This window comes from Mesoplodon bidens (assembly GCF_964165515.1).
Source record: "Mesoplodon bidens genome assembly, contig: HAP1_SCAFFOLD_182, whole genome shotgun sequence".
In the NCBI taxonomy this organism is placed as follows: Eukaryota; Metazoa; Chordata; class Mammalia; order Artiodactyla; family Ziphiidae; genus Mesoplodon; species Mesoplodon bidens.
In genome coordinates this window covers 285,129-310,041 of record NW_027671175.1, presented here as the reverse complement: position 1 = coordinate 310,041, position 24,913 = coordinate 285,129, and the positions used below count along the sequence as shown (strand labels likewise).

The following is a 24,913-nucleotide window of genomic DNA, read 5'->3' as shown; positions in this document are numbered from 1 at the left end:
GACTGTCATACAGAGTGAAGTAAGTCAGAGAACTATTGGAACTAGGACAACACACCATTTCTCTGGCCTTCAGTGTCCTCCTCTGTCAATGGCATGATTGGATTCAGTTATCTCATTTCATTTCGTAAACAGTAACTAAGAAAGCCAACGTGGAATACAATTCTAAATTTGAATGCCCAAGTAAAATCCCTCTCTGTGACCCCCAGGGATCCAATGGGACAGGGGAGGGTACCTGGCATCAATCACTGAAGCTAGGTTTTCAGGTTCCATCCTCGGGAAGACATGTGGGAGCTGCACCAGGACATGACTGATGCAGCCTGTCATCGGGACGTTCCTCACAGCCACCTGCCAGGTGTCAGTGAGAACATTAGGAAGTGAGCTATCCCCATTGTTGACCAAATGCTGTCCTCTCCTTCTGCCTCATGACCCAAACAATACACAATACTTCATGAAAATTCAGAGAAAGAAGGAGAGAACCCACCTGGCCTTGCACATTGACGCAGTACTTGTTGAACACAGAGTTGATCTGGGCATCCTGCAGGGCCCCAAACAGCAGCGTCTGACGATAGTACTTGGACCGATTATTGAGGTTCCACATGCGCACTCGAGAAAAGTCCACCCCATGTGAGTCCAAGGGCAGTAGGTTCATGTGGCTCATCAACTGCTTTGAGCAGAAGTAATACTCCATTAATACTTATTGAACACTTACCTGCTGGGCGTTGCTAACCTCTCTATAAGCCCATCATCTTATTTAACCCCATGAAGTAGATACTATCATCTCCCAAATTACAGCAAGAAAACAGGCTCAGATGGGTGAGTGACTTGCCCAGAGTCAAGCGAACAAGAAGAAAAGCTCAAACTGGCCACCTTGTGGATCTCTCAAAAAGGATCAAGATGCGACCTATACAGAATATTTCTTTTCAAGGAAATTCTGAAATGCCACTCTGGTCACTCTGTAAGCAACTCAGTTCCGGACTTGGACAAGAAGGGAAATGACACGGAAAACAGAGCTGCTGTCCTTCCATGACTTGGTTCCCAAAACGTTAGAAAATTCCCTGAGTGACTACATGTGCCTTTTGCTCAAAATAAAGATGACTCAACCATCGACATGCCTGTTCTATTTTAATCATATTTTTACCTTGTAATGTATATTGAAGGGTCACAAGTACCATAAGTTTATTCCCTACTTTATAAATAAGGACTCCCCTTTATCTGTCCCAAACTTACTCCAAGTCCTGGGGTTGTAGAAAAGGTAAATGCTCACATGCCTTATAAAAATAAACCTATAGTTCTGTGATGAGGATTGTTCCAAAGCACAATCCTAAACCCCAAAACATTGCAGAGTATGTTGAGAGGGAGAAAAAAATTATACTACAAATTACAGTAGGGGGACAAAAACATCTTACGTTTCTCTGTAAAACATCACAAATTAAGAAATCATGAGCAATGTTTTCCCATCTCCACTGAAGACCAAACAAAAGAGAACGAGCATAAATAGGAGGAACTATTTTAGATAAAAACATTCCTGGTGAGGAGGGATTTCAATCAGTCAACCAACCAACCAACCAACCAACCAACCAACCAACCACACTAAACTGGTCTATTACTAGAAGCAACTTTTAAGGGGAAGAAATCTTTTCTGGAGATTTGAAAATGTTGACAAGAATTTTAATCTTTCTGGATACTTTACTGACCAACTTGTGGGTAGAAGAGGGGACAACATTTCCCGTTTTCAAATTGGAAAATGTGGAATATTTCCATTTCCAAGCTGAGTTTTAATCTGGACTTTAATAACCATTTCAGACTCAAACCACTGAGCTTCTTGTCTCTAAATGTTAATGACCAGCATTACCAAGACATGCTCCCAGTTCTGCATCAGGTAAATGTCAGCTTGATCAATGATGAGAAGCTCAATACAAGACAGAAAGTCAAAATCTCTCTTCTTCTCTCCTTCTCCACCAATGATGGTCCTCAAGCCCAGGGGGGAGGCAATGAGGATGTCTGACGAATAGAAGGGGGCATAAAGTCAGATGCTTCTCTGCAGTATTGCCACCCCTATACACAAAACAGCCAAGCACACATCAGTTCATGAGTCACCACCAAGCCATTAGCTTCCACCCTCTCCAACTGCAGCCTCCCCTTGTACCTTCCACATCTTCCCCTTTGCATGTAATTGTGCTCAAACTGCTTTAATTATTAAAATCATCATCGTCATCATCATCATCCCTCCTTTGCATCTACGGTCCCTTCTAGCTCCCACCCTCTTCTTTTCCTTCACTGGCAAACCTTCCAAAAAATTATCTCTACTTTAAAATCTCCCACTGACTCCTTAATGTACTGCAATCTGCCTCTGAGTCTCAGGACACCACTGAAATGACTCTTGCCAAGGTCACCAACAGCTCTCAGTTACCAATTCAATGGCACTTTAGTGTTTCTTGTCACGAATGCATAAGCACACCCTCCTTGAAATGTTCTTTTCCTTACTGGTGGTTTCTATCACTTTAACACTTACTTCTATTACTGACCTGGTTCTTATCTATTTTTCCATATTCAAAGAGCTCTTCAACAAATCCCTGGATTCACCCACAAGTTCTCTTTCACTCTACATAAAGCTTTGGATAAGTATATTCACTAATTATGGCTTTAACATTATCATCACAAAAATTTATATTTCCTGCCCACATCTCTTTCCTAAGCAACAAGTAGCAGTCTGTAAAGAGCCCAGATCATATGTGAAGGAGATTCACTTGCTAATCTTAAAGCATCTACCAGAGGGGCAGAAGTTGGCTGGGACTCTCTCTGGGGACAGAATGCTGGCAGATGCCATTTTTACAAATTCCCTCTACCTTGATGGCACTGGTGGGTGCCACTTTTTTGCACTCTCACTCTAAGTTGCTAACAGTGGTGGTGGGTGAGTACCCCCTACCCCACGGCCCTGCACTGCCTGTGTGCAGCACTGACAAACATGGACAACGAGCAGCCACGCCTACCCCATCTCATGCCACTCGCGGGACATGACCTGAGGCAACAATCGCATGTAGCCCACACAGGGGACACTCCTTGAGCACCAGGCTCAGGCAGATGGGGGTGGGACTGCATTTCTAGACTCCATGGGAGTGAAACAAACAGAGAGAGTTTATAAGATGACCAAGAACTAGGAAAAAGTTAAAAATACAGTTCATCTCCCACACAGGGCCACTCCTTCAAGACGGGGCAGTAACTGTTTTGCATAATACACAGAAACAAAGACAGAGAGTCAAGCAAAATGAGGAAGCAGAGGAACATGTTCCAAATGAAGGAACAAGATAAAACCCCAGAAAAAATATTTAATGAAACAGATGTAAGTGATTTATCCGATAAAGAATTCAAAGTCATAGTCCTAAAGATGCTCACCAAACTTGGAAGATGAATGAACGAACACAGTGAGAAACTCAAGAAAGAGACAGAATATAAGCAAGTTCTAAACAGAACTCACACAGCTGAAGATTATAATAATTGAACTGAAAAATACACTAGAGGGAATCAACAGCAGACTAGATGGTAGAAAAGAACAGATCAGTGACCTGGCAGACAAGGTAGCAGAAATCACCCCAACAGAACAGCAAAGAGAAAAAATATTTTTAAAATATGAGGACAGTTTAAGGGAACTGTGGGACAACATCAAGTGTACTATCATCGGTGTTAAGGGGTCGCAGAAGAAGAGAGAGAAAGGGGCACTAACACCCACATTATAGGGGTCCCAGAAGGAGGACAGAGAAAGAAAGGGGCAGAAAACTTATCTGAAGAAATAATGGCTAAAAATGTCCCTAACCTGGTGAAGGAAACAGACATTCAGGTCCAGCAAGAACCAAGAGTCCCAAACAAAATGAACCCAAGGAGATTCATACCAAGACACATTATAATTAATACGTTAAAAGTCAAAGGTAAAGAGGGAATCTTAAGCAGCAAGAGAAAAACAACTAATTACAGACAAGGGAATCCCCATAAGAATATCAGCTGATTTTTCATCAGAAACTTTGTGGTCCAGAAGGAGATGGCATGATATGTTCAAATATGCTGAAAGGAAAAAACTTCCAACAAAGAAGGAAGGAAATAATAGAAGTCAGATGAGAAATACTGAATAAATGAAATGGAGACAAAAAAAAGATCAATGAAACTAAGAGCTGGTTCTGTGAAAAGATAAACAAAATTAACAAACCTTTAGTCAGACTCAATAAGAAAAAAAGAGAAGGGGCCCAAATAAAATCAGAAATGAAAGAGAACCTATAACTGACACTACAGAAATACAAAGTATCATAAGAGACTACTACGAACAATTATACACCAACAAGTCAGATAACCTAGAAGAAATACATAAATTCCGAGAAACACACAATCTTCTAAAACTGAATCATGAAGAAAAAATGTGAATAGATCAATTACTAGTAATGTGATTGAATCAGTAATCAAAAAGCTCCCCAAAAACAAAAGACCAGGACCAGAGAGCTTCATGGTGAATTCTACGAAATACTTAAAGAAGATTTAATACCTATCCTTCTCAAACATATTTCAAAAAACTGAAGAGGCGGAAACACTTCCAAACTCATTTTATGAGGCCAACATAACCCTGATACTGAAACACCACAAAAAAAGAAATGTACAGGCTACTATGCCTGATAAACACAGATGCAAAAATCCTTGACAAATTATTAGCAAACTGAATCCAACAATACATTAAAAGGACCATACACTATAATCAAGTAGAATTTATTCCAGGGATGCAAGGATGGGTTGACAAAGTGGGTATAGAGGGAACGTATCTCAACCTAGCAAAGGCATATACGATAAACCCACAGCTAACATCATATTCAGTGGTGAAAAGCTGAAAGCATTTCCTCTAAAATCAGGAAGAAGACAAGGATGCACACTTCTGCCACTTTTATTCAACATATTATTGGAAATCCTAGCCACAGCAACTAGGCAAGAAAAAGAAATAAAGGATACCCAAATTGGAAAGGAGGAAGCAAAACTGACTATTTGCAGATGACATGATACTTTATGGAGAAAACCCTAAAGACTCCACCAAAAAACTGTCAGAACTAATAAATAAATTTAGTAATGTTGCAGGATACAAAATTAACAAAAATCTGTTGTGTTTATATACATTAATAATGAACTATTAGAAATTAAGAAAACAATCCATTTACAATAGCATCAAAAAGAATAAACTACCTAGAAAAAATCTAACCAAGAAGGTAAAAAACTTGTACTTGGAAAACTACAAGGTATTGATGAAAGAAATTAAAGATGACAGAAACATGAAAAAATACACCATGCTCATAGATGGGAAGACTTAGTACTGTTAAAATGTCCATACTGGACACCAAGGGGGGAAAGTGGGGGTGGGGGTGGGGGTGTGATGAATTGGGAGATTGGGACTGACATGTATATACTAATATGTATTAAATGGATAACTAATAAGAACCTGCTGTATAAAGAAATAAATAAAATTCAAAAACAAAGTCCATACTACCCAAAGAAATCTACAGATTTAATGCAATCCTTATCAAAATACCCATGACATTTTTCATAAAACTAGAATAATCCTAAAATTTGTACAGAGGATCCTGGGGATTTGTGCAAAGGATCCTGAATAGCCAAACTGATTATGAGAAAGAAGAACAAAGCTGAAGGTATAACACTCCCTGATTTTAAACTACACTACAAGTCTACAGTAATCAAAATTGTACGGTAATAGCACAAAAACAGACACAGATCAACAGAACAGAGAGCCCAGAAATAAATCCATATTTATATGGTCACTTAATCTATGACAAAGGAGACAAGAATATACAATGCAGAAAAGACAGTCTCATCAACAAATGGTGATGGGAAAACTAGACAGCTACATGCAAAAGAATGAAACTGGACCACTAGCTTACACCATCTACAAAAATCAACTCAAAATGGATTAAAGACTTGAACATAAGACCTGAAAACCACAGAACTCCCAGAAGAAAACATAGGCAGTAACTTCCCTGACAACAGTCTCAGCAATATTTTTTTGGATCTGACTCCACAGGCAAGGGCAATGAAACCAAAAATAAACAAATGGGACTACATCAAACTAAAAAGCTTGTGCACAGCGATGGAAACCATCAATGAAACAAAAAGGCAATCTACTGAATGGGAGAGGATATTTGCAAATCTAGTAAGGGGTTAAGATCCAAAATATATAAAGAACTCATGTAACTCATTATCAAAAAGCCCCAAACAGGGCTTCCCTGGTGGCACAGTGGTTGAGAGTCCGCCTGCCGATGCAGGGGATATGGGTTCGTGCCCTGGTCCGGAAAGATCCCACGTGCCGCGGAGCGGCTAGGCCCATGAGCCATGGCCGCTGAGCCTGCATGTCCGGAGCCTGCGCTCCGCAATGGGAGAGGCCAAAACAGTGAGAGGCCCGCGTACTGCAAAAAAAAAAAAAAACCGCAAAAAAAACCCCCCAAACAATCCAATTAAAAAATAGCAGAGGGGGCTTCCCTGGTGGCGCAGTGGTTGAGAATCCACCTGCCGATGCAGGAGACACGGGGTCGTGCCCCGGTCCGGGGGGATCCCACATGCCGTGGAGTGGCTGGGCACATGAGCCATGGCCGCTGAGCCTGCACGTCCAGAGCCCGTGCTCTGCAACGGGAGAGGCCACAACAGTGAGAGGCCCGCGTACAGCAAAAAAAAAAAAAAAAAAAAAAAAGCAGAGGACCTGAATAGACATTTTTCCAAAGAAGTCGTACTGATAGCCAACAGTCAAATGTAGAGATGCTCAACATCAGTCATCAGGAAAATGCAAATCAAAATCACAATGAGAAATCAAAACTACAATGAGGTACCATCTCACACTGGTCAGAATGGCCATCATTAAAATGTCTACAAATAACAAATGCTGGAGAGGGTGTGGAGAGAAGGGAACCCTCCTACACTGTTGGTGGGAATGTAAGTTGGTGCAGTCACTATGGAAAACAGTATGGAGTTTCCTTGGAAAACTAAAAATATAATTACCATATGATCCAGCAATCCCACTCCTGGGCATATATCTGGACAAAACTATAATTCAAAAAGATACATGCACCCCTATGTTCACAGAAGCACTATTCACAATAGCCAAGACATGGAAACAACCTAAATGTCCATTGACAGATGAATGGATAAAGATGTGATACATATATACAATGGAATACTACTCAGTCATAAACATGAACAAAATAATGCCATTTGGCAGCAACATGGATGCAACTACAGATTATCATACTAAGAGGAGTCTGTCAAAGAGAAAGACAAATACCATATGATATCACGTATATATGAAATCTAAAATATGGCACAAATGAACCTATCTACAAAACAGAAACAGACTCACAGACCTGTGGTTGCCAAGGTCAGGGGTGGGGAAAGGGATGGACTGAGAGTCTGGGGTTAGTTGATGCAAACTATTACCTTTAGAATGGGTAAACAACAAGGTCCTACTGTATAGCACAGGGAACTATATCCAATCTCCTGGGATATGTCGTAATGCAAAAGAATATAAAAAAGGATGTATATATGTGTATAACTGAGTCACTGCCATACAGCAGAAATGAGCACAACATTGTAAATCAACTATACCTACTCCAATTTAAAAAAAAAAGAAGAATGTATCAGGTGGCTAGTAAGTGCTGTGATCAAAATGAAATAATATAAAATGATAGGCTGTGATTTTGGAGTTATAAATTCTTACAGCCACCATGTATTATAAGTTGCTATTAACCAAAGCACAGAGAGAAAAAAAACCACAATGAGATATCACCTCAAACCTGTCAGAATAGGTCTTATCCAAAAGACAAGAAATAACAAATGCTGGCAAAGATGTGGAGAAAAGGGAACCCGTGTGCATTGTTAGTGGAAATGTAAATTGGTGCGGCCACTATGGAAAACAGTATGGATGTTCTTCAAAAATTAAAAATAGAATCACCATACAATTGAGCAATTCAACTTCTGGGTGTTTATCCAAAGAAAAAACCCACTAATTCAAAAAGATATATGCACTCCTACGTTCAGTGAAACATTTATAATAGCCAAAATATGGAATATGGAAGCAGCCTAAGTGTCCACAGATGACAAATGGATAAAGATGTGGTGGGTACACACACACACACACACACACACACACACACAATGGAATATTACTCAGCCATAAATGAATGAAATCTTGCCATCTGCGACAACAAGGATAGACCTTGAGGGTATCACAGTAAGTGAAATAAGTCAGACAAAGACAAATATCCACAGCATGTGACTTCACTTATATGTGGAATCTAAAAAACAAAAAACCAGACGGATAGATACAGAGAACAGACTGGTGGTTGCCAGCAGGGAGGGCGGGGTTGGAGGGTGGGCAAAATGGATGGGGGAGATCAGGAGGTATAAAACTTCCAGTTATAAAGTGAACAGGTCACAGGGATCCAATGTATGCCATGGGGAATATAGTCAATAATATTGCATTAACTTTGTATGGTGACAAACGGTAACTTTACTTATTGCTGCGATAAGTTTGTAAGGTATATAGACATTGAATCACTATGTTGTACACCTGAAACTAATATGTCAATTATATATCAATTAAACAAAAGACTGATTTATCAGCTCCTTGTTGGCCGCCTGCATATGTTTAAAACTAACCATAAGCTCTAATCCCCTTGCACTGCACACTCTGGCCATGCTAAAGCCTCTGAATCCTAAGTCATGCCGGTTTATTCACCCTGATGCCTCCACACTTGCCATTTCCTGTCTGAAACTTTTTCTTCCACTCTCATCGCTCCACTTTGTACCTGGCTAAATCTGACTCAGGTTTCAACTTAGTATGGATGGTACCTCCAACAGAAGGCCTTCCCTAACAGTCCTGAGCCCATTTTGAGTAAGGATATTTGCTTTAAATACTTTTAACTAGAACACCCACTATCCTCTAACCGTAAGACATCTCATCCCATACTGTCTGATTTGTCTTAAGGCTGGACTTGCTTAACAGTAACTTTTAATTCCATATCTCCAGCTTAACAGTGCCTGGCACATAGTAGATGCTTAATAAGTGGTAAATGGGCATACGTGACTAATAAATATTTTCCAGGAACTTTTTCAATGAACAAGCAACCAAGTACATGGGAGCTGAATGACAAACAAGCAAAAATGTGCAAAGCTGGGTGGGAGTCAGTAAGTCCAGAGTGGAGATAATTCAGGTGTGGGCACTCCACATGGCAGGCAGGAGGGAAGTCCATTACGTACAGATGCTCTAGTTTATTCATCTTCCCCAGACTGACCCACCCAGCCCCATCAGCTCCAACTCCCCCAAGAAGCCCTGTAGCATTGACTGTGAGCTACCAGCTATAGGCATGCTGAGACATTTGTTATAAACATGCAGGTGCCTTTCATACATGCCTTCACAGACACTCCATCCCATTAGCCAAGTATGTACCCCATTAGCCAAGGCAAGACTCTCCCCTGGCAGACGAGTGGTCTCAAATGCGTCCTGGTTCTGCTAGGAGGCTGAGACAGTGACCCTCTGAAAGAATGCCTAATTCCAGGCTTCTAGCTTCCAGCTATGTGCACCTCACACCTCAGGTCCCTCAGGGTCTCAGTTTTGACAAGGAGGAATTACCAGTCCTGAAGTGGTCATCGATGTTGCTGACAAATACAGCTTCATAATCCTCAGGCCTCTTCAGGTTGGGTGGTCTCTCCTTGGGATCTGAGCCATACTCTCCATTAAACCTCTTTTTGTTGCTTACAATTATTTTCTTCTTGCTGTCGCCCTCAAGAAGACTGATGAAGAGCTGTACCACCCGCAAAGCAGCTTCCCGGAATGGCACCACTATCGGCACCTGTGGAGGGAGTGATGGGCAGCCTTGGAGGGGCAAGGGGAAGGAAGGACAGCTCGAGGTGAGCCTGCTGGGGACCTAAGGAGCCCTCCGTTCCACAGCCCCTAGCCAAGGACCACATCCGTGTCACCCCCTTTACATAGGACCTGGCTCAGTACTGAAGACTGAGCATCTTTCCGACCCACAGCACCATGTCCTATGGACTTCAATCTCATGGCTCCTTGGGGTGGGGGAGGGGTTAATTCTTAAGCAGAATGTAGAATTTTTTTTTTTTTTTGCGGTACACGGGCCTCTCACTGTTGTGGCCTCTCCCGCTGTGGAGCACAGGCTCCGGACGCGCAGGCTCAGCGGCCATGGCTCACGGGCCCAGCCGCTCCGCGGCATGTGGGATCTTCCTGGACTGGGGCACGAACCCGTGTCCCCTGCATCGGCAGGCGGACTCTCAACCACTGCGCCACCAGGGAAGCCCAGAAATACTCTTTGAGGTAAGTCAATGCCGTTAACAGAGGTGTCCATTAGCAAAAACCCAAGGGCATAAACACACAAAGCTCTTTGAGGACAAGAAATGTTACTCATTTCTGTCTCCCACAGAACTTAGTTCAGTATTTTGATCCGTAAGACCCAAGGAATATGCTGAACAAATGAATTAGATGTATTAAGTAGAGAATAAAGTTAGTAAGGAAAGGACTAAAGCATCATTACTTTTCTAGTACATTTCCTAGTACATTTTTCAGAAATGATGATAAAGGATTTCTGAAATAAGATGATATTTCAATGGGAAATATAGGATTCAGTTTTCCAAACATTTCCAAAAGTGCTCAATTTTAACTGTTGAGGAAAAAAACAGAAGATGCTTAACAAATGATTACCTTCTAACTACCCTTGTGTAAACAATACAGTCAATGGATATAACCCCAGTCAGATCAGGCAGTTCACCAAATTCTGAATGTGATTCATGGGTAATCTACCTCATATTCTATTTTGCAATTCTAAATGGAAACAGATAATCTTATTATCCTGATGTTCAAGATTCTGAGATAGTTTCTCAGAAAGGCAACCAGCACAGCCAGAGGGGTGTAGTGATTCAGTTTGGTACAGTGCAGGGATGATGGATCAGTTTTGAAGAGGGCCAAGTTACTGTCCCGGCTGTCACACTAAGTAAGTGTCTAGGCTTTGGTTTCCCCAACTATCAAACAAGAGGGTTGGACTAAGAAATCTCTAAGAGCCATATCAGTATCAAAATCCTAAAATCCTATTAAGCCCAATGAGAAGAATCTAAGAAGATGAGGCTTCTTCAATATAGACACAGAGGCTAAGGGGTAAGGGGGTATGGGTGGCACAGTATCTAGCTCCAGCACATCATGAAAAATGTAGACAGAATTCAACGACGTAAGCTCCCAGTCCACTGGAGCTTAGGCTTATGAGCCACATAAATGTAATCATCACTTTAAGCAGTAATAAGGATACAATGCCAAAACAGGGATTTTGTTTTCCAAGGTTTACATATTTATGTGGCTTAGTGAAGAGAATCCTTGGTTCTAGTCCTATCTCTGCTACTTTTTCTCTGGTTCTCTTTAGCAAGGTCCTCTACGAATCTGGGTCTCTGTCCACAGGTGTAATATGTAGGGATTGAATAAAAGGCTCCTTAAGGTCCCATCCAGCTCTGACAATCACAAAGAAGACATTTATAGTGGAGTGTTACTTATGTAGGATCAGGGTTTATCTTTAAGGAGAGAATTATCATGGAGGTACCTCCTACTCCACTTTCCAGTTACATCTGCTGTTAGAGACGGTCCACTGAGCTGTCTGCAGCACTGCTGTGACATTACCTGGCCTATCTAATATGCTCATTCTTGGACTCATTCATGATTCCAATCATTAAACCGTCTGAGAACCTGCTAAGTGCCAGGACCCATATGTTAGAGCCTTACAGCCTCCCTGAGGGCAAAGTTCTGCTGCTGCCACTCACCTTGGGCCTCGTTAGCCCTTGGTCCCTGAAGTCATCATCATCACCCAACCCAAGTTTCTGGCTTCGGCATCTGCTGTTGTTGGCAAGCACCTGGGCATTGGCTTTGAGAACGTGATTTATCACATGCAGGCAGTACACGTGGCGGATCTCTTCCCCTTTCTTCAGGGCAGTCCTTTCTGGGTAGAACAGGTCCCGGTAAGAATTCATAATTAAGAAGAGCTCTTTCTGGAGGGGTGTGAAGGGGCTACTTGAATTTGGGGGACCAGAGAGGAACTGGCTGTTGGTCTTGATCCAGGTGGATTCCAGAGGCTTCTGGAGATGAAGTGACTTTAAGTCAATGTCCTTTGGGGGTTTAAAGGTTTCCAACTGTTGAAACCTGGATGAAAAGGCAAGCTGGCCCAGGATGGGCCACTGTGGGAGAAATGATCAAGAACTAAGTTAGAAATGAATTATACTACCTTACATTCATATAGTGCTTTATAATTTACCAAGGCCTTTCACAGATCCTTTTACAGATCCTCTCACTTTATCCTCACAACAACCTTACAAGCTAAACACTATAATGCTCTTCTTGCAGTTTAGGAAATGCTGAGGTTCAGAGGTTATAGGATTCAGACAAACAGGAGAACAGAACTAAGGGTTAGACCCCAAGGTTTCTGACTTTAGAAACCTTGTGAGCTCTTCACTAGATCAGTGGGTCACAAACTGTCCTGTGGACCACACTGTAGGAAGTCAAAATTTACTCTAGACAAAAGAAAAGGGGGCCCAACGGTCAAATAACTTCGGTAACCACCACAAAACCTAATCCCCCTCAGGGAGAGTCACATGCAGATCGGACACTAAAGGTTCTGCTGAGTCCTGTAACAAGGACTCCGTTCCACTTCGTTTGACCCAGAGTTTTCCAAATTTACTTGGACGTGGAACAAGGTTTTTGTTGTTGTTTTGGATTTTTTTTTTTGGGGGGAGACATATATTAGAATTGAAAAGAATAGTATTTTGTGGAATACCAGTTTGGGAATTTTTGCACTGTCACAAAACTGCTGATCTTAGCAATAAAGAAAGGATGACCTCTGCAATAAAAAAGAATTAACTATTGATATATGCCAACAACTGGGATGAATCTCCAAGGAATTATGCTGCGTGAAAAAAAGCCAACCTGTATGATTTTATTTATATAACGCTTTTGAAATAACAAAATTATAGAAATGGAGAACAGATTAGCGGTTACCAAGGGTTAGGAATGGGGGAAGGGAGGTGGGTGTGGTTATAAAATGGCACCAGGGAAGAGGAGGGATCTTGATGGTGCTGGAAATGCTCTGTATGTTGACTGTGGTGGTGGCCAGGGCAACCTACACGTGATAAAACAGTATAGAACTAAATAACACAAAGGAGCAGGAGCAAAAGTGAGGAAATCTGAATAAGACAGGTAGGTTGTATCAGTGGAAATTTCCTACTTGTGATATTGTACTACAGTTTTGTAAGATGGTACCATTGGGGGAAACCGGGCAAAGGGCACATGGGATACCCTTGTATTATTTCTTACAACTGCATCTATAATTATTACCTCAATAAAAATTTCAATGAAACAAGGATGACCAATTCTTATGAATAGCATCAGTGGTGAAAAAAAAAATCACCGAAAAAAGAAGCAAAAACTGCTCCATACTGAATAATTTAGGTGTGAACTTATCTCAGATATTTCAAACAAATGAACAGCAGTAGCTACTGTCTGACTGAACACTTTGTACATGTCTTCCAGTAAACTAAATTACTTTATTTTGATGCAGGCATTACTGTCCCCCTCTAACAGATGAGAACAGTGAAGATTAAAAAGGTAGATTAACTTGCCTTAGGTCATGAGATAGCCCCTTGCAGACGTTGGTCTAAACCCTGGTGTACCTGTCTCCAAAGCATTCTTATCTTATTGGTCCCCACCTTCCAGCTTCCCAGTGCCTTTTCTAGCTATGCCTGTGCCTTACTGGGCTCTTCCAGTCTTCCTCTATCTTGCTCCCTATCAAGCCATCTGCCACGGGTGTGTATCATACATTCAGGGAGACCACTAAAACCCAAGACCACTGCTTACTTTTAGCTGGTGGGTAGTTTTGGGATTTGTGGCAACAGCCTGGATTTCTTTTTCTTTCAGTTCTTTGTTTACATGTTGTGCAAATGGATCTAATTCAGAAATAAAGAATATTAGAACACTTAGGGCAAATGACAGGGATTTTCCAGTCTTCCCCTGTGAATGACATCCTGTTTTCATGATGTTAACTCATCTTTTTCCCCATCAACTTTCCCCATCATTTATCCCAGTCCAGAGCTTAAAAGTTTCTGACAGGTTCATCTCCCTAAAGCATTTCTTTAATCACATTATTCCCCACCTCAAAAACCTTTGAAGAAACTTCTTGGACTGAAATTCAACATACACCTCTAACCTACCTCTCTAATGTAATTTTTGAATTACATGGCTCTCAAATTCTTCTGCCACTGTGGCTTTCCTTCCTTTAACTGAAAATTCTATCCTCTTGTTCACCGCATTTCTATATATCCAAATAGTATCTGTTGAATGTTACCCCCTGACTCACAATAAATAACTATTTCCCAAGAGCCTACTGTGTCAGGCACAGTTCTGGCTCCAAAGAAGCCATCTCTGGTCCCCTATAGACAGTCATCACTTTCTCTCAAGCGCCCCACCCTGCCCTCAGTTATCCACACCAACACATATATGTGCATGTCCTACCTCACCTAACTAGACTGCAAGATCCCTGAGGGCAGGTACCACGTCTGATTTAACCTGCACTGGAAGACAAATGTAAATGCTCAACACTCAACTGAGGTGAACAAATGATCAAAATGGCAGGGTCAGTGCTCTGCACTGGCCACCCAACCTTCTCTTCCAGCCCCACTCATGTAAGAAGCAAAGTTAAATGACCCATTCAGGGACCCAGGTAGTAAAACTTCAAATGCAGTGCACCTTATATTAAGACCTAAGATAAAGGTGAACAATAGGAAATAAGAATTCTAGGTGATAATATATCAGTACAGACCAAACAACCAGAGAAACTTTAGGATAGTCAAGCCTCCTAATGTTTCCTCCAGGGTTTTTTTTTTAACTTTTTTTGAGTTCAGAACGCGGTTTTTGCCCAAATTCTACCTGCTACTTCTTCCTCTTGTCTAGAATAGCTAACAGAACCAAATGAGGATTAAAATTTCAACTTCAGTGGCATCGCTGGTTGAAGAATGGCACTGGGACCAAAAAAGGCAGTCAGGACCCAGAATGAGACCAACCTGACGTGCCCACCCAGGCACAGGCTAAGACACAGGACCTGAGAGACAGCAAAGCCCTGCCTCAGCCTACCACAGGCTTGTCTAAGTAACAGTCATGGGGACAGAGGCATGGCCCAGTGTTCTGTATCTTGACTTTGGCGATGACAATATAAATATACACATTTGTCAAAACTTATCGAATTATATACTTAAAATGGGTACACCTTGTTGAATGTAATTCATACCTCAATAAAGTTGATTTTAAAGTTAAATTAAACAGTCGCCTATGGGGACTTCCCCAGTGGCACAGTGGTTAAGAATCCGCCTGCCGGGCTTCCCTGGTGGTGCAGTGGTTGAGAGTCCGCCTGCCGATGCAGGGGACACGGGTTCGTGCCCCGGTCCGGGAAGATCCCACATGCCGCAGAGCGGCTGGGCCTGTGAGCCATGGCCACTGAGCCTGCGTGTCCAGAGCCTGTGCTCCACAACGGAAGAGGCCACAACAGTGGGAGGCCCGCGTACCGCAAAAAAAAAAAAAAAAAAAAAGAATCCGCCTGCCAATGCCGTGGAGCAACTAAGCCCATGCACCACAACTACAGAGCCTGAGCTCTAGAGCCAGTGAGCCACAACTACTGAGCCCATGTGTCACAACTGCTGAGCCTGCGTGTCACAACTGCTGAAGCCCGCGTGCCTAGAGCCTGCACTCCACAACAAGAGAAGCCACCACCGTGAGAAGCCCACACACTGCCACAAAGACCCAATGCAGCCAAAAATAGAGAGACTGGGGAGACAGGGTGGAGCTTTCTGGCTTCTGAGGTGCTTCCTAGTAATAAGGACCAATCAGATTAGCCACTGCCAGGTCTCACAAATCTGTAAAATTACTGCTCCAGTAAGGAAGAGCAAGTGAAGGATAGACAGAAAAATGCAAAGTACTTTTCTCCTCTTTCTCTCCCTTCCCTGCTTGGGGAAGAAAATCAGAAGTCTTCCCCTGACCCCAGCTGTGGATCGTGAGCTTTGAGGAACTGGCCTTCCCTGCTATCATTGTTCAACTGTTTGTCCTCATGAACAGCCACGCCCACTCGCAACACTGCCTAACCCTGAAAAACACAAAAGATCTCGGAGAAGCATTTCTTTCCAGCTCTACATCTAGCTGCTAAACTATCTGTTTCTATTACTGCTCATTCCAATAACAAGAGATTTAACAGGTATTAGACCACAACCACCCATACTAAGCACCAGCTGAATTCAAACAACATGAGCTGTGCTCTGACCTTGTGATGCTTTCAGAGAACAGTTGCCTCCTCTTTCCTCTTCGAGAAACTTGGTTTCTAGGCTAAAGAGTGACTCATGTTTTGCATCTGTAAACTCCTCTGGGGATTCCTCTGCTGTGCCAGGTGGCCCGTGCCCATCTTTTCCCTTAGGGTCAGCAGGTAAGGCCGCATCTGCAGTTTTGATAAAACATTTTGTAAAATTATTTACTACTCATAAATATAATTACACTTCTGTTGACAAATGAAATCTAATTCCTTAGGCTATCATTTACTTTTAAGCAAATTCAGGTAGAAGACATAAGTTTCAAAACCGAGCTTGACTGCTGACCTAGTACATGTAAAGATGTTCAAATCAGCGTTGATATAACAAATAACTAGAAAAAATGATTTCGTCATTTCTATCGAAGGGGTACTAATTAAATTACCACATATTATTTACAATGGAATATACTATGTGATTAAGCTAATGTGAACCCACAGTTACACACGTTATATCATTAAAGAAAAAAGTAACTTACAGAAATGTATGAGGCCATTATGCACATACACACAAATATATATTCACTCATATATCCATAAAAAAGTAGCCTGGAAGGTTCTATAAAATGTTAAAGGTGTTCATCCCAGGGTGGAGGAGATATACGTTAACTATATTACCCTCTTAAATTTTTACAGTAAATATATATTACTTTTATAATTTAAAAAACCAAACTTTTCATTTTTAAAAACCTAAAACATGATAGAAAAATGGAAAACCAACAAAATTTAAAAAGTCCCTAAGTCTGAGGCAATGATTTTTTTATCCGAGTACAAGTGATGAATGAAAATACTAAGAATGGTGTGTGACACCTTAAAGTAGAGACAAAAATACAGTAAGGCAAATAGGCATTAAGATAACAGAATATAAAAAGTTACCCAGATATATTCAGACAATGGACTACTATTCCAGTAATAAAAAGAAATGAATTACTAATATGAACTACACGGATGAGTCACAACAACATGAGGAGCCAAAGAAGCCACATGCAAAAGGGTACTTATTGTGTGCTTCCATTCAAATGAATTTCTAGAATAGAAAACACTAATACATAGTGAAAGAAAGCATGTCAGTGGTTGCCTGATGCCAGGCCTGGGAAACTGGCTGTAAAAGGACAAGAAGGAACTTTTTGCAGGTATTGGAAGTGTTCTGTATCTTGACTTTGGCGATGACAATATAGACAGACACATCTGTCAAAACTCATCAAATTACATACTTAAAATGGGTACACCTTGTTGAATGTAATTCATACTTCAATAAAGTTGATTTTAAAGTTAAATTAAAAAGTCACCTATGGGGACTTCCCTGGTGGCACAGTGGTTAAGAATTCGCCTGCTAATGCAGGGGACGTGGTTTCAAGCCCTAGTCTGGGAAGATCCCACATGCCGCAGAGCAACTAAGCTCGTGCGCCACAACAAGAGAAGCCACCACAGTGAGAAGCCGGCGCACCGCAACAAAGACACAATGCAGCCAAAAATAAATAAATTAATAATAATTTTTAAAAAAATAGTCACCTAGATGTTCGAGTGAGACAGAGTTCCTTTAAGCTTTCAATCCCAGCTCTTCTCTGAAGCCTCCCCTCATGTACCCTGGCAGCATGTGACCACTTTGCACCTCTTTAACACCTTATATTTATCGGTTCCATTCAGATTTGATGCTTGAAAAGTTTTGTATATTTTATGTCTATCTTCCACTAAACTTGGTTCCTCTAAGGCAGGAACAATCATCTCTTTCATAAATTGAGACCATTACAAAAACAGAATTATGTTCCCTTTCCTCTCAATCAGGGGAATTTGAAGTAGGATTGATGAAATCCTGGAAATCATAAGCAAAAACGTCATTTCTGCATTTTTATGGCCAGAGGGTCCTGTGTTTTCATCAGATTCTTGAAGATATCACAGAGCCCAACAATGTTAAGAATCTCTGCTTTGAATCCATGTGCTTTCACCCAGCTCTATGGTACAAGGCACCCTGCCCCTGGGGCAATCTGTCTGTGGTCCCTGCAAAGATGATAAACCCACATCAAAGACACTTACTCTTCCGCATGTCAGTAGACTCTACTGCCGTCTCTTCCTCCACAACAATGTCACTATCGCCGTCTTCAAGATTCATTTCTGTCTCATCTATAACACTGTCTTCTTCCTCTTCCTCCTCCTCATCTTCCTTGGAAACATCCTTTAACGTGGCAAGTAGTCTGTTGTAACCAGAAACTTGTTCTGGTTCACTCTATGCTTCACTTTCAGAACTTGGAAGTATCTAAACCCTCTGACTAAAAGGAAAATGGGGATTTTAAAAACAAAAATTATATTGTTCTTGTTGCTACCCCACGACTATCATCAGGCCCACAGTGGAACCAAGTTCAGACTTTTCTAAATAAAAACCAGCTTTTCTGCAAATATGCAATCCTATCTATTCAACCAAACCTAGCACCAAATTTGTTTAAAACAGCTAATCTAGCTATGATTCTAGAAGCTCTTCCTCTTCTTTGAACTGCTAATGTTCTACGTGGGAAGACAGCAAACTAAACACATGGAGCTTTAGGTTATAAGGCGATCTAACCTATGTGTCAGCCACTTGGCACCTTTAAAGGAGCAACAGGAAAACTTACAACAAAAAAGTGTACTTTATTTCTGAGTCCGTGGTAATGAAATAAGACCTTTGATGATTTTGCACTCTATTTTATGTTAAGCAAACATAACATTCCCTTTTAGGATTCACCAAGAGCCCTCTGGTAAGCCTCCTTAACAGGTTCTAACAGGCTACTCTCTCAGGACAGTTTCCTACTCTATACTATATTAGTTATCACAATGGCATCTTAACAGACATCTGCACTTAAAACTAAGCAATATTACTAAAATATAGCTTACATCTAAAATCAGAAAGAGTGGAAATGTAGCCAAACATTATTACCATATATAATCTTAAAAGTAACCGTCCAGAATCTACTATCATAAAGAAGGTATAAAGCATTACCAGTTGACAAGTCTGTGGTTTTGCTTCCTTTCTGGAAACCCTGAGAAGAAACAGGCAATGTTAAACTTTAACTGCTAGTATGTAGCAATTAGGAAAAGCCTAATGATACAACTTTAAATGAACATGACAGACTATACCGTTATAAATACATTATATCTATTGTCAAGTTAAAAACTCCATATGCATTTGGACAGGTTTTGTAAGGATATGCCAAATAGATAATAATAGACGAATGAAAAGGTCTAACAAGACCACATGACAAATACTACAGTCACACAGTAACAGGCTCTCATCCAAAAGATGGGAAATTTTGGCAAATACAAGCCCTCGGGGTTCACCTTTTCTAGCAAATTCCTTAAGTAGATTATCCCTCTAACTGTTGATAAAGCAGCCCAAAGGGGTGGGATGAGCACTAAGATCATAACTGAGAGTCTGGACACTTATAGAGGAACCCACAACTACCCAAACATTAGTTTCCTCATGGTCACTGAATACATAGGTGATGTCGAGGGTCCCAAGCAATTCTATTTTTTTTAACTTATTTAATTTATTTATTTTTGCCTGCTATGGCTCTTCGTTGCTGCGCCCGGGCTTTCTCTAGTTGCGGCGAGCGGTGGCTTCTCTTGTTGCAAAGCAGGGGCTCTAGGCTCGCGGGCATCAGTAGTTGCACCACCCTGGCTCAGCTGCTGTGGCTCGCGGGCTCTAGAGTGCAGGCTCAATAGTTGTGGCGCACGGGCTTACTTGCACCGCGGCATGTGGGATCTTCCTGGACCAGGGCTCGAACCCCTGTCCCCTCCATTGCCAGGCGGATTCTTAACCACTGCGCCACCAGGGAAGCCCCCAAGCAATTCTTTAAAAGCATATAAAACGAAAACAAGCTTATAAAATCTCCGCCCAGTCGCCACACGGGAGGCGTGCCGTCTAGCATAAAACTACAGGCTCAACAAAGGGTAGGAAGTCCGGTGAAGAACCCCATCTCAGGCGGGAAGCCGTCAGGATCCCCGGGCGAGCTAGGCCGGCGCCGGGGCAGCGTGGGACGCGGCGGGAGCTGCCCTGTCACTACCCCCGGGGCACCGGCGGACCAAACGCGGGGACACGCGGGCTCCCACCGGGAAAGGACGCCGGCAGCGCCGGTCCCAGCCTTGCCTCTCCATACGTGTCATAGAAGGGATGCTCCTCGCCGAAATCCCTTATCTAAGGGATTTCTGCTTCTTCTGCTTTTTAGTTAGGGAGCTGAGCAGCTGGCTCTGGCTCCGGCTCCGGCTCCCGCGTTTGCCCATGGGGAAGACGGCAATTCAGCCAACCTCCAAGAATCGCGTTTTGCACCCGGAAGTAGTCTCGTCAACCCACTCACGCGGGCTTGCCAACGGCGCTTTACGGCGGAAGCAGGGTGCCATAAAGCAGACCCGCTTTACGTCGCGCTTGTACGACAGGCGTTAGAACTTCCTGTTTCCCATTCCGCCCCCTAGCGAGGCTCTTTGGAAGCACGTGCACGCATGCGCAGCTTTTCTCTGAGCCCCGTAAGGAAGGCAGGCAGGGAGGCTTCGGGCTTCCCCAGGTGGGTAAATGGGTGGGTGTACTTTGTGCGTCTGTTTTGGCTGTGAGAATCAGCCTGCATAAACGTGTAGTGACTGAGATGGTTGAATGCAGTGCCTTTATATTATGCCATAATACAAATACCAACTAACATTTAAGGCTGCCGGTGCATCTCAGTTCATCCTCACAACAACAGTAAACAAATAGGCCTTGTTAATAAGCCTGATATTGGAGATGAGAAAGCTGATGCTTACAAAAGGTTACATACACACTAGCAAGAGAGGAGATGGAAACCTAATTCTCTCTGATGCGAGCACAGGCTTTTCCCACTAGGATCTGCCACATGCGTGTGCCATGTGAAGAATGAGGACGCAAGGCTGAGATTCCCGCCCTTTACCCTACCCCCTCATTTTCTGAAAGGATTGCAAGGGCCCTTGGTAACAAATTTGTTCTGGCACTTTTCATGTTATAAAAGCAAAAACACATCCAGAGAGGTAAAGTGACTTTCCTAAATCACCCGGAGAGTCGATGTTACAGAAAGCAGTAAAACTCAATAAAGTGTCTCAAAACTGAATTGGGGCAAATTGGGATGGAAAACTTTTAAAGGGTAAGTAACTTTTCTATATCTGGGTCGTGGTGGTGGTTACACCTTGTATACAATTACCGAAATTAATCAAACTGTACCTTTAAAATTGGTACATTTTAATGCAAGTAAATAATAACCTCAATAAACAAAGAGGGAAAAAACAGCGCAACTGGACTTAATACTCTAGAGACAGGCAGAGTGTGCAGGGATACTTAAAAACCACAGGATAGGGCTTCCCTGGTGGCGCAGTGGTTGAGAGTCCGCCTGCCGATGCAGGGGACCCGGGTTCGTGCCCCAGGTCTGGGAAGATCCCACATGCCGCGGAGCGGCTAAGCCCGTGAGCCATAGCCGCTGAGCCTGCGTGTCCGGAGCCTGGGCTCCGCAAGGCTCCGCAACTGGAGAGGCCACAACAGTGAGAGGCCCGCGTACCGAAAAAACAAAACAAAACAAAAACCACAGCATAAACACAGAGGCACTTTGTTTCTAATAGTAACTTACAATGTCAATCATAAACCACAGAATTCACCTGAATATTTAAGGTAAAATAGGAGCCATCAAAGATAGTGTTCACTGCCTCTGCTATTAGACGACTGTGAGAGAACTGGACCTTTGTCCAATACCATGTCACACCTATACAAGTCACACTACAACTATTCAAATCCTAGTTTTCTCCTTCTGGGGACCATCTACTCCTAATTAGATTCTGGGAGCTTAGGGTGGGGCAGGGAGGCAAGGGGGAGGGAGGATCAAGAAAATATGCAAACAGCAGGTAGTGCCAGCTGATGGCCCAGCCAAGGAACCCAGAAACAAACACACATCTGTCTCCTGTCTCATTTCAACATAAAAAGTACAGTCACTTACGTAAACAAAAGGCTGCTTGCAAATCTCATCATACATACTAAGGCACTAACCACAGTATAACCTGGCTATGACGATAAAGTCCTACAATGTTTTTTCTCCTCCCACCCTATTCCAAGTGCCCCAGCTTCCCTCCCCAGAGGCAACCAGTTTCTTGGTGTTCTTCCAGAGATCTGCTATAAAAAGCTATACTCATGAGCACTTGATGTGACTCTTTACTCTCTCCTGCTTTCCATGTCATTGTAGTCCTATGGACAGGTCTAGACTGTTCCCAGGTTCAGACACAACTGTGCCCTAGCTCCACCCAAGTGGTCTCATCATTGGCTCACTGAGCCCGCTTCTGAAAATATTTATATTAGCCTTTGACAACATAAAAGGGGATGCTTTGTGAAATTTTAACCTGAGACTTCGCAATTTAAACATATTTTTCATGCCTCCAGTGAAAGTTCTCTTAGTAAAACCCACACAAAGAAGATGCATGTGCCAACTAGTGAAGGCCCTGGGAAAATTGTAATAAAGGCAAAATTTGTTCTTCCCTTTCTTCTTCCCATGCTCAGCCCTTCCTTTTCCATCCTGCAGGGTTTTCTTTGCCCTTTGCCCTCAGGGACTCAGTATTTTCAGGGGTAAAAACAATCCAGGAAATAATCTTTTATACTAGTTTGTAAAGAGAGGCTGATGAATTAATGTTACTTGGGTATTTCAATTCGGGGAGACTCCCTAGGATAACGATCTCAAGGGGTGGGAGGGCGGTGGCTGTCCCTTAAGACAAGATGGTCAGAATATTCAGAAAAGTGTTAGTTTTTCTTTATTAAAAACTTTTTCTTTGGAAAATTTCAAGTATATACAAAAGTAGACAAAAGAGTATAATGCACTCCCATGTTCCCATCCCTTGGCTTCAATGCAAGGCCATCTTGTTTCATTTATATGCCCACCCACTACCCCTAACTCCCGCCCCTGTATTATTTTTGAAGCAAATCCCAGACATTGTATTATTTTATCTGTAAATATTTATTTCTAAATATCTAAAAGATAAGGGTTCTTTCTTTAACATAGCTACAATGGCACTATTTCACCTAAAAAAAGATGATAACAATTATTTAATATCATCATGTAACCAGTCAGTATTCAGATTTCTGATTGTCTCATAAATGTCGTCTTTTTTTTTTACACTGTTAGTTGAACATGTTCTGCTATTCTCTGTGTTTCTCGCGAATACATTGTGGGATTTAGAACTTTGATCAGATTTCATGATAGCTGATATTTTATACTTCCATCAAGAGGCGTATACCATCTGGTTGCCTTTCATTTTGTGATGTTACCAGTCATTGGTAGTCAATGTCTAAATTCGTTAATTCATTAGAGGTCACATTCTAATTCTATCATGAGGTGATATTCTAATTCTATCATTTCTTCTTCACTTACTTGCTGGACTATTTCTATGAAAGCAAGCTTTTCCTTCCCCTAAATTTTGCTTACCCAGTGGTACTGTTTGTATAGGAAAAGCAGAAGAAATGCTTGATTCTCTCCCTTCATTTACTAATTTTCAACACAAGGAGTCAATTCACTGGATCTTCTAATGTTGACCAATCAACTTTTTTTAAATTTTTAGTATCATTATGAACTCATGGAATTACACAAATTGATGTGTTTTAATCCCTTGCAAATATTATGGTGTACATGATTGGAAAGAGCTTATTTGACATATAGTGATGTATTTGAAAAGACAAACTATGTCCTAATACAAACCACAGAAAGTAAACGGGAGTCTATCTGAGATTCTCAACAGAGCAGGAATGGGAAGGTGGGGAAGGAGCACAATTTGAGGATACAGATCAGATGCTGGGGAAGTTTGAGTTTTGAAATTTATGTGATAATATACGTGGTAACAAGGGCACATGTATTCAAGATATGTTGACAGGGAGCCATAAATAATCCAAAGGTATGACTCTCTAATTATGAAAGCTCCGACACCTCAGCTACTGATTTGGGAAGATTCTGGGGAAGGTGTGTGTGCACCCACACATCTGTCTCCTCCTAGATGCCTCAAATCAGACAGTCTCCTCCACCACATGTATGCATACATGTCTGTATACACCCCAAAGCCATCCAGCCTCTTCCTGAGAGTGCTGGCAGAAATCCATAAATGAATCTATCTCACTTTCCAACCCAGACAATGAAACAGACTTTGGCTTGGGACTTTAGGAGAATTCTCCACTAACATGTTCAGAATTACTTGTTTCTGACTCTCTTCTTATCCTTGGACCAAGCTGAGCACTGGTAAGTGTTCTCAGAGAAGCAGCTTTCTTTATTCCAAACTTGGATCTGTATAAGAGGAGGAGGAGGAAAAAGAAGGCTCAGTAACTCCCTTGGAAGTACGCTGCCCACCTGGGGCCCTCCCTCCAAACTTCTTCCCTTCAGCACCAATCTAACAGCCCACTTCCATCTCCCCTGGCAAAGAAAGTTGTCACTGGACCTGCAGATAAAAGAGACAAACAAGAAGTTACAAGTACCATGAGCATGAGGGTTCATAGTCCTGATTTCAAATAT

The 24,913-nt window shown here is 42.0% G+C and overlaps 1 pseudogene across 1 annotated transcript; it reads right to left on the bottom strand.

Moving 5' to 3' along the window:
• Nucleotides 1-97: 97 nt before the first annotated feature.
• On the bottom strand, nucleotides 98-23,692 carry LOC308611723 (U3 small nucleolar RNA-associated protein 25 homolog; annotated as a pseudogene). The gene is made up of 11 exons: nucleotides 23,686-23,692; nucleotides 19,948-20,122; nucleotides 19,387-19,426; nucleotides 18,450-18,682; nucleotides 16,377-16,547; nucleotides 13,928-14,016; nucleotides 11,845-12,255; nucleotides 9,659-9,878; nucleotides 1,853-2,055; nucleotides 482-664; nucleotides 98-345 (listed from the first exon to the last, which is right to left on the bottom strand). The product of its transcript is annotated as a U3 small nucleolar RNA-associated protein 25 homolog (transcript).
• Nucleotides 23,693-24,913: the final 1,221 nt, after the last annotated feature.